The sequence below is a fragment of the Lissotriton vulgaris genome, unplaced genomic scaffold, assembly GCF_964263255.1.
Source record: "Lissotriton vulgaris unplaced genomic scaffold, aLisVul1.2 SCAFFOLD_359, whole genome shotgun sequence".
Lineage (NCBI taxonomy): Eukaryota > Metazoa > Chordata > Amphibia > Caudata > Salamandridae > Lissotriton > Lissotriton vulgaris.
Genome location: NW_028248520.1, coordinates 1,360,260 through 1,375,601, shown reverse-complemented (window position 1 = coordinate 1,375,601; position 15,342 = coordinate 1,360,260).

Here is a 15,342-nt window from a genome sequence, read left to right as displayed (position 1 = left end):
GTAGCCACCGACTTCCCAGCCTTACGCAAGGACATCAGAAAATGTACTACCCAATCCTCATGCCCCCAAAGTCCCCCTCTCTCAGTCCCCAAAAAGGCCAAATAAGCCCGAAACGCCCCTTCGTATGCCTTCCTCGTCCTTGGTGCTAGACTCTCTCCCACGAGGTAACGAAGTTCGGGGCACCGAGAGACCAGAGAGCTTCGGGAAAGGGTGCTGGCTCGGGGTCCGCTGAGGGAAGGAAACCCGAGAAAGCCTGCATTTGAAAACGAGACAGTGCATCAGCAGCCTGATTCATCACCCCCGGGACATGTTTTGCTCTGAATACCACGTTCAGTTGCATACACAGTAAGACAATTTCTTTAAGCAGCCTCAAAATCATTTTACAACGTGCTGCCTGACTATTGATGCATTCTACAACGGTCATATTGTCAGACCAAAATATGACAGAATGATTTTTGAATCCATCGGGCCAGGATCTGAGGGCCACCAAAATAGGAAACAGCTCAAGGAAAGCAATATTACTCGTCAGCCCCTCATCGTGCCACCATGTTGGCCACTTTTGTGCCGACCATTTTGTGCCGAAGATGGCGCCGAAACCCATGCTTCCCGCTGAATCCGTCCATAGACCAAGCTCTTCAGAGGACAAGGCCGGTTTGTTCCAGACGACTCGACCATTGAAATCCGCCAAAAATGCTAACCAAATACGCATGTCTTGGCGGACCTCGGCCGATAACCTCGTGCGATGGTGACCCTCCTTTAGGCCGACCATCGCCTGTGCAATCGAACGGGAGAAGGGGCGGGCCATCGGGATCACCCTTAAGGCAAAATTCAACTTCCCCACCAATTGCTGCAATTGATGCAGCGTAACTTTAGATGCAGTGATACACATTTGTAGGGCTGTTTTGAATTTCGATACTTTGGAAGCTGGTAAACGAAAACAACCCTCACTAGAGTCCAACTCGATCCCGAGGAACTCGAGGCAAGTCGTGGGACCCACAGTTTTACCTGGTGCCAACGGCACGCCAAATTGATTCATTAAAACACAAAATTCAGTCAAGGCCCGGGCACATTCATCATCCCCAGCGGCCCCAAGGAACAGAAAGTCATCGAGGTAATGCATCACATTCCGAAAACCTGTTTTCTTCGTGTAAACCCATTGCAGAAAACTACTGAATTTCTCGAAATAAGCACAAGATATCGAGCACCCCATCGGCATACACCTGTCCATGTAATACAAACCTTGAAACATGAATCCCAACAAACGTTGGTCTTCCGGGTATACCGGGAGCAAACGGAACGCTGACTCGATATCTGATTTCGCCATCAGCGTCCCGGGCCCCAGGCGATTCAAAATGGCTACGGCCTCATCGAATGATGCGTACCGCACCGAACACATTTCTGGATTAATTGCATCGTTTACAGAAAGGCCATGAGGGGCTGATAAATTGTGAATCAATCGAAACTCACCCGGGTCCTTCTTGGGGACCACCCCTAAAGGAGAACAAACAAAGTTCGGCACCGGGGGGACAGGAAACGGGCCGGCAACCCGACCTCGGGTAACCTCTTTCCGGATCTTATCCTGTACTACAGTAGTATGCTGCAAGACGGAAAGTTGATTTTTGCACGTCCCGACACCCTGAAAGTTACCCACCGGGATGCGGAAACCATATGAAAAACCGTTTCGTAGCACCCCAGCAGAAGTACGATCTGGGTATTCGCTGAGCCAGGGAATCATCGCCAGGGTATCAATCGGGGTTGGTAAAGGCGCCCCTCGGACTATATTAGACCTGTTTAGCGCCTCCTCTACCCCCATTTTCACCCGATTTGGCTCTGCACGAGGACTCAGGATGGGGTGCCCCACAACCACTACATTCGTGTTTGAACTTACAAGATCCCGGGGGCCTAGTACATTTGCTTCTGTTGAAATTGAAACAGAACCCCCTCTTCCCTGTATTGCCGGCGGGTCTCGGGTAATCGTCTGTACCCGTACCCGACCGAAAGGGTGTCCCCCCATTTTGGCGGGAGGACTCACCAACAGCACTCCCCACCAACGGCACTTTCAACATCCCTGACTCTTTCATCTTATTCCATGTTAAAGAATCGTAACAGTCCCAGGTTAAACTTTTGTTATGCTCCATCGCTTTCCTGAAAAGGTTGTCATAACAGAACCATTGGTTACCTTGGTGCGATGTCGAGTACCCCATAATTCGTGACTGATATACTGGAAATTCAGGGAGCAAATCAGGCCTACGTTCCCCCAAAATTGCCGTAAAAATTCCCCAAGCATTACCCCAGTTACCAATATTTTCATTCACTTTAAAGGCGGCCATTTTTGCGCGCCAAACACTCGGATGCATCAGATCCTTTTGACCCTTAACAGTTTCGACCTCATAGTGATCAACGAGCAGGGAGAAAATGTTAACGTATTCCCCCGCCCAAATCTTTTCCTTTATTGGCAAAGGAACATGTTGCCCCAATTTTTCTCTACGAGAGGGGGTTGACTCATCCCTTGCAATCGGCAATGGCCGCTTACCTGCACCGGACGCTGCTTCCGTCCCTCGTGGCTTGTCTATCGCCGCATCCGGCGCGGGCACCTTGGCTGTATCACGTTTCTCGCGCAACTGCTTTATGAGTGCTTGCGCTTCGGTAGCCATGGCGCCCCCATTACCGTCCCCCAACCATGCTGCTAACTGTGCCGCCAACTCGGGAGGCATATCTTCGGCAGACGTCGGGGTGACTACCACGGGAATCGGATTCCCCTCATCCGGTACCGGGGCCGGTACCGGGGCTGGCGCCTCGAGCGGGGAACAGGGAACCGGGACGTCTCCCCCAACCGGCCCCCTTCTCGGCCTCTTTGGCTTCCCTCCGGCCGGTGGACGCCCCGATCCCTCCTCGCCGTCTCGCTCCGCCAACCGCTTCTTAATTTCGGACATGTCCTTCATGAGGGCCCGAACCAACTGGTCAGTCGACATTGTCTTCGCTCCTTTCTTGGGCATCTTTTCAGATGAAGTATCTAAAAGACAAAGAGAGAGATTAAAACGCTCAAAATTGGCTCTTCGTTCTGTCCCGAGCTCACGTGCAGCGAGGAGGTGCAGCTCCAGAGCATAAGAACAAGAGGATGTCTTCTGGTCTTGCGTCCCTTTTTATCCGTCTTCAGGGCGGGCGTATACCCGCCCCTGCCTGCCCCTGAGGGCGTGGCTGGCTGCGTCGGTGTCTAGGCCAGCCCACTCTAGGGCGGGAACGAGCGCGCCCCAGCTACGCCGCTTCGGGCATACCAGCTGAGACGCGCCTCCCGCCCAAAATGGCTTCCCGGGGGGATCGAGGCACTCGGCCATACGTTCGGGGGGACCGATTCGGTCGCCCCTTTCCATTTTCATGCTTCCAGGGGCCCTAAACACAAGATTTATGGAATGGTTAAAAGTGCATGAAAATGGCCAATTTACTCACTCTGAGTTCTCAAAAAGCGTTTCTTCACCCCGGGAAGGTAATTAAATACCATTTGGAGGCATTTAATGTTCGAGCAAAAACAGCTGATTTTCGACAAAAGAGATAACACCCCCCCATTACGTCATGCTTCAAAAATGTGGAAAATGGTCCGTTTTCAAATGTTTTATTTTTGAACGTCAGTTCACATTTGTAGGTGGATCATCAGTGTTAGAGCTAAAATTAGCATGTTTAAAGTGATTTTCATGCTTCCAGGGGCTCGGGAAGTGAATTAAATACCATTTGGAGGCATTTAATGTTCAAGCAAAAACGGCTGATTTTCGACAAAAGAGATAACACCCCCCCATTACGTCATGCTTCAGAAATGTGTAAAATGGTCCGTTTTCAAATGTTTTATTTTTGAACGTCAGTTCACATTTGTAGGTGGATCATCAGTGTTAGAGCTAAAATTAGCATGTTTAAAGTGATTTTCATGCTTCCAGGGGCCCTAAACACAAGATTTATGGAATGGTTAAAAGTGCATGAAAATGGCCAATTTACTCACTCTGAGTTCTCAAAAAGCGTTTCTTCACCCCGGGAAGGTCATTAAATACCATTTGGAGGCATTTAATGTTCGAGCAAAAACCGCTGATTTTCGACAAAAGAGATAACACCCCCCCATTACGTCATGCTTCAGAAATGTGGAAAATGGTCCGTTTTCAAATGTTTTATTTTTGAACGTCAGTTCACATTTGTAAGTGGATCATCAGTGTTAGAGCTAAAATTAGCATGTTTAAAGTGATTTTCATGCTTCCAGGGGCCCTAAACACAAGATTTATGGAATGGTTAAAAGTGCATGAAAATGGCCAATTTACTCACTCTGAGTTCTCAAAAAGGGTTTCTTCACCCCGGGAAGTGAATTAAATACCATTTGGAGGCATTTAATGTTCGAGCAAAAACGGCTGATTTTCGAAAAAAGAGATAACACCCCCCCATTACGTCATGCTTCAAAAATGTGGAAAATGGTCCATTTTCAAATGTTTTATTTTTGAACGTCAGTTCACATTTGTAGGTGGATCATCAGTGTTAGAGCTAAAATTAGCATGTTTAAACTGATTTTCATGCTTCCAGGGGCTCGGGAAGTGAATTAAATACCATTTGGAGGCATTTAATGTTCAAGCAAAAACGGCTGATTTTCGACAAAAGAGATAACACCCCCCCATTACGTCATGCTTCAGAAATGTGGAAAATGGTCCGTTTTCAAATTTTTTATTTTTGAACGTCAGTTCACATTTGTAGGTGGATCATCAGTGTTAGAGCTAAAATTAGCATGTTTAAAGTGATTTTCATGCTTCCAGGGGCCCTAAACACAAGATTTATGGAATGGTTAAAAGTGCATGAAATGGCCAATTTACTCACTCTGAGTTCTCAAAAAGGGTTTCTTCACCCCGGGAAGTTAATTAAATACCATTTGGAGGCATTTAATGTTCGAGCAAAAACAGCTGATTTTCGACAAAAGAGATAACACCCCCCCATTACGTCATGCTTCAGAAATGTGGAAAATGGTCCGTTTTCAAATGTTTTATTTTTGAACGTCAGTTCACATTTGTAGGTGGATCATCAGTGTTAGAGCTAAAATTAGCATGTTTAAAGTGATTTTCATGCTTCCAGGGGCTCGGGAAGTGAATTAAATACCATTTGGAGGCATTTAATGTTCAAGCAAAAACGGCTGATTTTCGACAAAAGAGATAACCCCCCCCCATTACGTCATGCTTCAGAAATGTGGAAAATGGTCCGTTTTCAAATGTTTTATTTTTGAACGTCAGTTCACATTTGTAGGTGGATCATCAGTGTTAGAGCTAAAATTAGCATGTTTAAAGTGATTTTCATGCTTCCAGGGGCCCTAAACACAAGATTTATGGAATGGTTAAAAGTGCATGAAAATGGCCAATTTACTCACTCTGAGTTCTCAAAAAGGGTTTCTTCACCCCCGGGAAGTTAATTAAATTCCATTTGGAGGCATTTACTGTTCGAGCAAAAACGGCTGATTTTCGACAAAAGAGATAACACCCCCCCATTACGTCATGCTTCAGAAATGTGGAAAATGGTCCGTTTTCAAATGTTTTATTTTTGAACGTCAGTTCACATTTGTAGGTGGATCATCAGTGTTCGAGCTAAAATTAGCATGTTTAAAGTTATTTTCATGCTTCCAGGGGCTCGGGAAGTGAATTAAATACCATTTGGAGGCATTTAATGTTCAAGCAAAAACAGCTGATTTTCGACAAAAGAGATAACACCCCCCCATTACGTCATGCTTCAGAAATGTGTAAAATGGTCCGTTTTCAAATGTTTTATTTTTGAACGTCAATTCACATTTGTAGGTGGATCATCAGTGTTAGAGCTAAAATTAGCATGTTTAAAGTGATTTTCATGCTTCCAGGGGCTTGGGAAGTGAATTAAATACCATTTGGAGGCATTTAATGTTCAAGCAAAAACAGCTGATTTTCGACAAAAGAGATAACACCCCCCCATTACGTCATGCTTCAGAAATGTGTAAAATGGTCCGTTTTCAAATGTTTTATTTTTGAACGTCAGTTCACATTTGTAGGTGGATCATCAGTGTTAGAGCTAAAATTAGCATGTTTAAAGTGATTTTCATGCTTCCAGGGGCCCTAAACACAAGATTTATGGAATGGTTAAAAGTGCATGAAAATGGCCAATTTACTCACTCTGAGTTCTCAAAAAGGGTTTCTTCACCCCGGGAAGTGAATTAAATACCATTTGGAGGCATTTAATGTTCGAGCAAAAACGGCTGATTTTCGAAAAAAGAGATAACACCCCCCCATTACGTCATGCTTCAAAAATGTGGAAAATGGTCCGTTTTCAAATGTTTTATTTTTGAACGTCAGTTCACATTTGTAGGTGGATCATCAGTGTTAGAGCTAAAATTAGCATATTTAAAGTGATTTTCATGCTTCCAGGGGCTCGGGAAGTGAATTAAATACCATTTGGAGGCATTTAATGTTCAAGCGAAAAAGGCTGATTTTCGACAAAAGAGATAACACCCCCCCCATTACGTCATGCTTCAGAAATGTGGAAAATGGTCCGTTTTCAAATTTTTTATTTTTGAACGTCAGTTCACATTTGTAGGTGGATCATCAGTGTTAGAGCTAAAATTAGCATGTTTAAAGTGATTTTCATGCTTCCAGGGGCCCTAAACACAAGATTTATGGAATGGTTAAAAGTGCATGAAAATGGCCAATTTACTCACTCTGAGTTCTCAAAAAGGGTTTCTTCACCCCGGGAAGTTAATTAAATACCATTTGGAGGCATTTAATGTTCAAGCAAAAACAGCTGATTTTCGACAAAAGAGATAACACCCCCCCATTACGTCATGCTTCAGAAATGTGGAAAATGGTCCGTTTTCAAATGTTTTATTTTTGAACGTCAGTTCACATTTGTAGGTGGATCATCAGTGTTAGAGCTAAAATTAGCATGTTTAAAGTGATTTTCATGCTTCCAGGGGCTCGGGAAGTGAATTAAATACCATTTGGAGGCATTTAATGTTCAAGCAAAAACGGCTGATTTTCGACAAAAGAGATAACACCCCCCCATTACGTCATGCTTCAGAAATGTGGAAAATGGTCCGTTTTCAAATGTTTTATTTTTGAACGTCAGTTCACATTTGTAGGTGGATCATCAGTGTTCGAGCTAAAATTAGCATGTTTAAAGTGATTTTCATGCTTCCAGGGGCTCGGGAAGTGAATTAAATACCATTTGGAGGCATTTAATGTTCAAGCAAAAACAGCTGATTTTCGACAAAAGAGATAACACCCCCCCATTACGTCATGCTTCAGAAATGTGTAAAATGGTCCGTTTTCAAATGTTTTATTTTTGAACGTCAGTTCACATTTGTAGGTGGATCATCAGTGTTAGAGCTAAAATTAGCATGTTTAAAGTGATTTTCATGCTTCCAGGGGCTTGGGAAGTGAATTAAATACCATTTGGAGGCATTTAATGTTCAAGCAAAAACAGCTGATTTTCGGCAAAAGAGATAACACCCCCCCATTACGTCATGCTTCAGAAATGTGTAAAATGGTCCGTTTTCAAATGTTTTATTTTTGAACGTCAGTTCACATTTGTAGGTGGATCATCAGTGTTAGAGCTAAAATTAGCATGTTTAAAGTGATTTTCATGCTTCCAGGGGCCCTAAACACAAGATTTATTGAATGGTTAAAAGTGCATGAAAATGGCCAATTTACTCACTCTGAGTTCTCAAAAAGCATTTCTTCACCCCGGGAAGGTAATTAAATACCATTTGGAGGCATTTAATGTTCGAGCAAAAACAGCTGATTTTCGACAAAAGAGATAACACCCCCCCATTACGTCATGCTTCAAAAATGTGGAAAATGGTCCGTTTTCAAATGTTTTATTTTTGAACGTCAGTTCACATTTGTAGGTGGATCATCAGTGTTAGAGCTAAAATTAGCGTGTTTAAAGTGATTTTCATGCTTCCACGGGCCCTAAACACAAGATTTATGGAATGGTTAAAAGTGCATGAAAATGGCCAATTTACTCACTCTGAGTTCTCAAAAAGGGTTTCTTCACCCCGGGAAGTGAATTAAATGCTATTTGGAGGCATTTAATGTTCAAGCAAAAACAGCTGATTTTCGACAAAAGAGATAACACCCCCCATTACGTCATGCTTCAGAAATGTGGAAAATGGTCCGTTTTCAAATGTTTTATTTTTGAACGTCAGTTCACATTTGTAGGTGGATCATCAGTGTTAGAGCTAAAATTAGCATGTTTAAAGTGATTTTCATGCTTCCACGGGCTGGGGAAGTGAATTAAATACCATTTGGAGGCATTTAATGTTCAAGCAAAAACGGCTGATTTTCGACAAAAGAGATAACACCCCCCCATTACGTCATGCTTCAGAAATGTGTAAAATGGTCAGTTTTCAAATGTTTTATTTTTGAACGTCAGTTCACATTTGTAGGTGGATCATCAGTGTTAGAGCTAAAATTAGCATGTTTAAAGTGATTTTCATGCTTCCAGGGGCCCTAAACACAAGATTTATGGAATGGTTAAAAGTGCATGAAAATGGCCAATTTACTCACTCTGAGTTCTCAAAAAGCGTTTCTTCACCCCGGGAAGGTAATTAAATACCATTTGGAGGCATTTAATGTTCGAGCAAAAACAGCTGATTTTCGAAAAAAGAGATAACACCCCCCCATTACGTCATGCTTCAAAAATGTGGAAAATGGTCCGTTTTCAAATGTTTTATTTTTGAACGTCAGTTCACATTTGTAGGTGGATCATCAGTGTTAGAGCTAAAATTAGCATGTTTAAAGTGATTTTCATGCTTCCAGGGGCTCGGGAAGTGAATTAAATACCATTTGGAGGCATTTAATGTTCAAGCAAAAACGGCTGATTTTCGACAAAAGAGATAACACCCCCCCATTACTTCATGCTTCAGAAATGTGGAAAATGGTCCGTTTTCAAATGTTTTATTTTTGAACGTCAGTTCACATTTGTAAGTGGATCATCAGTGTTAGAGCTAAAATTAGCATGTTTAAAGTGATTTTCATGCTTCCAGGGGCCCGAAGCACAAGATTTATGGAATGGTTAAAAGTGCATGAAAATGGCCAATTTACTCACTCTGAGTTCTCAAAAAGGGTTTCTTCACCCCGGGAAGTGAATTAAATACCATTTGGAGGCATTTAATGTTCGAGCAAAAACGGCTGATTTTCGACAAAAGAGATAACACCCCCCCATTACGTCATGCTTCAGAAATGTGAAAAATGGTCCGTTTTCAAATGTTTTATTTTTGAACGTCAGTTCACATTTGTAGGTGGATCATCAGTGTTAGAGCTAAAATTAGCATGTTTAAAGTGATTTTCATGCTTCCAGGGGCTCGGGAAGTGAATTAAATACCATTTGGAGGCATTTAATGTTCAAGCAAAAACGGCTGATTTTCGACAAAAGAGATAACACCCCCCCATTACGTCATGCTTCAGAAATGTGGAAAATGGTCCGTTTTCAAATGTTTTATTTTTGAACGTCAGTTCACATTTGTAGGTGGATCATCAGTGTTAGAGCTAAAATTAGCATGTTTAAAGTGATTTTCATGCTTCCAGGGGCCCTAAACACAAGATTTATGGAATGGTTAAAAGTGCATGAAAATGGCCAATTTACTCACTCTGAGTTCTCAAAAAGCGTTTCTTCACCCCGGGAAGGTAATTAAATACCATTTGGAGGCATTTAATGTTCGAGCAAAAACAGCTGATTTTCGACAAAAGAGATAACACCCCCCCATTACGTCATGCTTCAAAAATGTGGAAAATGGTCCGTTTTCAAATGTTTTATTTTTGAACGTCAGTTCACATTTGTAGGTGGATCATCAGTGTTAGAGCTAAAATTAGCATGTTTAAAGTGATTTTCATGCTTCCAGGGGCTCGGGAAGTGAATTAAATACCATTTGAAGGCATTTAATGTTCAAGCAAAAACTGCTGATTTTCGACAAAAGAGATAACACCCCCCCATTACGTCATGCTTCAGAAATGTGTAAAATGGTCCGTTTTCAAATGTTTTATTTTTGAACGTCAGTTCACATTTGTAGGTGGATCATCAGTGTTAGAGCTAAAATTAGCATGTTTAAAGTGATTTTCATGCTTCCAGGGGCCCTAAACACAAGATTTATGGAATGGTTAAAAGTGCATGAAAATGGCCAATTTACTCACTCTGAGTTCTCAAAAAGCGTTTCTTCACCCCGGGAAGGTCATTAAATACCATTTGGAGGCATTTAATGTTCGAGCAAAAACAGCTGATTTTCGACAAAAGAGATAACACCCCCCATTACGTCATGCTTCAAAAATGTGGAAAATGGTCCGTTTTCAAATGTTTTATTTTTGAACGTCAGTTCACATTTGTAGGTGGATCATCAGTGTTAGAGCTAAAATTTGCATGTTTAAAGTGATTTTCATGCTTCCAGGGGCTCGGGAAGTGAATTAAATACCATTTGGAGGCATTTAATGTTCAAGCAAAAACGGCTGATTTTCGACAAAAGAGATAACACCCCCCCATTACGTCATGCTCAGAAATGTGGAAAATGGTCTGTTTTCAAATGTTTTATTTTTGAACGTCAGTTCACATTTGTAGGTGGATCATCAGTGTTAGAGCTAAAATTAGCATGTTTAAAGTGATTTTCATGCTTCCAGGGGCCCTAAACACAAGATTTATGGAATGGTTAAAAGTGCATGAAAATGGCCAATTTACTCACTCTGAGTTCTCAAAAAGGGTTTCTTCACCCCCGGGAAGTTAATTAAATACCATTTGGAGGCATTTACTGTTCGAGCAAAAACGGCTGATTTTCGACAAAAGAGATAACACCCCCCCATTACGTCATGCTTCAGAAATGTGGAAAATGGTCCGTTTTCAAATGTTTTATTTTTGAACGACAGTTCACATTTGTAGGTGGATCATCAGTGTTAGAGCTAAAATTAGCATGTTTAAAGTGATTTTCATGCTTCCAGGGGCTCGGGAAGTGAATTAAATACCATTTGGAGGCATTTAATGTTCAAGCAAAAACAGCTGATTTTCGACAAAAGAGATAACACCCCCCCATTACGTCATGCTTCAAAAATGTGGAAAATGGTCCATTTTCAAATGTTTTATTTTTGAACGTCAGTTCACATTTGTAGGTGGATCATCAGTGTTAGAGCTAAAATTAGCATGTTTAAACTGATTTTCATGCTTCCAGGGGCTCGGGAAGTGAATTAAATACCATTTGGAGGCATTTAATGTTCAAGCAAAAATGGCTGATTTTCGACAAAAGAGATAACACCCCCCCATTACGTCATGCTTCAGAAATGTGGAAAATGGTCCGTTTTCAAATTTTTTATTTTTGAACGCCAGTTCACATTTGTAGGTGGATCATCAGTGTTAGAGCTAAAATTAGCATGTTTAAAGTGATTTTCATGCTTCCAGGGGCCCTAAACACAAGATTTATGGAATGGTTAAAAGTGCATGAAATGGCCAATTTACTCACTCTGAGTTCTCAAAAAGGGTTTCTTCACCCCGGGAAGTTAATTAAATACCATTTGGAGGCATTTAATGTTCGAGCAAAAACAGCTGATTTTCGACAAAAGAGATAACACCCCCCCATTACGTCATGCTTCAGAAATGTGGAAAATGGTCCGTTTTCAAATGTTTTATTTTTGAACGTCAGTTCACATTTGTAGGTGGATCATCAGTGTTAGAGCTAAAATTAGCATGTTTAAAGTGATTTTCATGCTTCCAGGGGCTCGGGAAGTGAATTAAATACCATTTGGAGGCATTTAATGTTCAAGCAAAAACGGCTGATTTTCGACAAAAGAGATAACACCCCCCCATTACGTCATGCTTCAGAAATGTGGAAAATGGTCCGTTTTCAAATGTTTTATTTTTGAACGTCAGTTCACATTTGTAGGTGGATCATCAGTGTTAGAGCTAAAATTAGCATGTTTAAAGTGATTTTCATGCTTCCAGGGGCCCTAAACACAAGATTTATGGAATGGTTAAAAGTGCATGAAAATGGCCAATTTACTCACTCTGAGTTCTCAAAAAGGGTTTCTTCACCCCCGGGAAGTTAATTAAATTCCATTTGGAGGCATTTACTGTTCGAGCAAAAACGGCTGATTTTCGACAAAAGAGATAACACCCCCCCATTACGTCATGCTTCAGAAATGTGGAAAATGGTCCGTTTTCAAATGTTTTATTTTTGAACGTCAGTTCACATTTGTAGGTGGATCATCAGTGTTCGAGCTAAAATTAGCATGTTTAAAGTTATTTTCATGCTTCCAGGGGCTCGGGAAGTGAATTAAATACCATTTGGAGGCATTTAATGTTCAAGCAAAAACAGCTGATTTTCGACAAAAGAGATAACACCCCCCCATTACGTCATGCTTCAGAAATGTGTAAAATGGTCCGTTTTCAAATGTTTTATTTTTGAACGTCAATTCACATTTGTAGGTGGATCATCAGTGTTAGAGCTAAAATTAGCATGTTTAAAGTGATTTTCATGCTTCCAGGGGCTTGGGAAGTGAATTAAATACCATTTGGAGGCATTTAATGTTCAAGCAAAAACAGCTGATTTTCGACAAAAGAGATAACACCCCCCCATTACGTCATGCTTCAGAAATGTGTAAAATGGTCCGTTTTCAAATGTTTTATTTTTGAACGTCAGTTCACATTTGTAGGTGGATCATCAGTGTTAGAGCTAAAATTAGCATGTTTAAAGTGATTTTCATGCTTCCAGGGGCCCTAAACACAAGATTTATGGAATGGTTAAAAGTGCATGAAAATGGCCAATTTACTCACTCTGAGTTCTCAAAAAGGGTTTCTTCACCCCGGGAAGTGAATTAAATACCATTTGGAGGCATTTAATGTTCGAGCAAAAACGGCTGATTTTCGAAAAAAGAGATAACACCCCCCCATTACGTCATGCTTCAAAAATGTGGAAAATGGTCCGTTTTCAAATGTTTTATTTTTGAACGTCAGTTCACATTTGTAGGTGGATCATCAGTGTTAGAGCTAAAATTAGCATATTTAAAGTGATTTTCATGCTTCCAGGGGCTCGGGAAGTGAATTAAATACCATTTGGAGGCATTTAATGTTCAAGCAAAAACGGCTGATTTTCGACAAAAGAGATAACACCCACCATTACGTCATGCTTCAGAAATGTGGAAAATGGTCCGTTTTCAAATTTTTTATTTTTGAACGTCAGTTCACATTTGTAGGTGGATCATCAGTGTTAGAGCTAAAATTAGCATGTTTAAAGTGATTTTCATGCTTCCAGGGGCCCTAAACACAAGATTTATGGAATGGTTAAAAGTGCATGAAAATGGCCAATTTACTCACTCTGAGTTCTCAAAAAGGGTTTCTTCACCCCGGGAAGTTAATTAAATACCATTTGGAGGCATTTAATGTTCGAGCAAAAACAGCTGATTTTCGACAAAAGAGATAACACCCCCCCATTACGTCATGCTTCAGAAATGTGGAAAATGGTCCGTTTTCAAATGTTTTATTTTTGAACGTCAGTTCACATTTGTAGGTGGATCATCAGTGTTAGAGCTAAAATTAGCATGTTTAAAGTGATTTTCATGCTTCCAGGGGCTCGGGAAGTGAATTAAATACCATTTGGAGGCATTTAATGTTCAAGCAAAAACGGCTGATTTTCGACAAAAGAGATAACACCCCCCCATTACGTCATGCTTCAGAAATGTGGAAAATGGTCCGTTTTCAAATGTTTTATTTTTGAACGTCAGTTCACATTTGTAGGTGGATCATCAGTGTTAGAGCTAAAATTAGCATGTTTAAAGTGATTTTCATGCTTCCAGGGGCCCTAAACACAAGATTTATGGAATGGTTAAAAGTGCATGAAAATGGCCAATTTACTCACTCTGAGTTCTCAAAAAGGGTTTCTTCACCCCCGGGAAGTTAATTAAATACCATTTGGAGGCATTTACTGTTCGAGCAAAAACGGCTGATTTTCGACAAAAGAGATAACACCCCCCCATTACGTCATGCTTCAGAAATGTGGAAAATGGTCCGTTTTCAAATGTTTTATTTTTGAACGTCAGTTCACATTTGTAGGTGGATCATCAGTGTTCGAGCTAAAATTAGCATGTTTAAAGTGATTTTCATGCTTCCAGGGGCTCGGGAAGTGAACTAAATACCATTTGGAGGCATTTAATGTTCAAGCAAAAACAGCTGATTTTCGACAAAAGAGATAACACCCCCCCATTACGTCATGCTTCAGAAATGTGTAAAATGGTCCGTTTTCAAATGTTTTATTTTTGAACGTCAGTTCACATTTGTAGGTGGATCATCAGTGTTAGAGCTAAAATTAGCATGTTTAAAGTGATTTTCATGCTTCCAGGGGCTTGGGAAGTGAATTAAATACCATTTGGAGGCATTTAATGTTCAAGCAAAAACAGCTGATTTTCGGCAAAAGAGATAACACCCCCCCATTACGTCATGCTTCAGAAATGTGTAAAATGGTCCGTTTTCAAATGTTTTATTTTTGAACGTCAGTTCACATTTGTAGGTGGATCATCAGTGTTAGAGCTAAAATTAGCATGTTTAAAGTGATTTTCATGCTTCCATGGGGCCCTAAACACAAGATTTATTGAATGGTTAAAAGTGCATGAAAATGGCCAATTTACTCACTCTGAGTTCTCAAAAAGCATTTCTTCACCCCGGGAAGGTAATTAAATACCATTTGGAGGCATTTAATGTTCGAGCAAAAACAGCTGATTTTCGACAAAAGAGATAACACCCCCCCATTACGTCATGCTTCAAAAATGTGGAAAATGGTCCGTTTTCAAATGTTTTATTTTTGAACGTCAGTTCACATTTGTAGGTGGATCATCAGTGTTAGAGCTAAAATTAGCGTGTTTAAAGTGATTTTCATGCTTCCACGGGCCCTAAACACAAGATTTATGGAATGGTTAAAAGTGCATGAAAATGGCCAATTTACTCACTCTGAGTTCTCAAAAAGGGTTTCTTCACCCCGGGAAGTGAATTAAATGCTATTTGGAGGCATTTAATGTTCAAGCAAAAACAGCTGATTTTCGACAAAAGAGATAACACCCCCCATTACGTCATGCTTCAGAAATGTGGAAAATGGTCCGTTTTCAAATGTTTTATTTTTGAACGTCAGTTCACATTTGTAGGTGGATCATCAGTGTTAGAGCTAAAATTAGCATGTTTAAAGTGATTTTCATGCTTCCACGGGCTCGGGAAGTGAATTAAATACCATTTGGAGGCATTTAATGTTCAAGCAAAAACGGCTGATTTTCGACAAAAGAGATAACACCCCCCCATTACGTCATGCTTCAGAAATGTGTAAAATGGTCAGTTTTCAAATGTTTTATT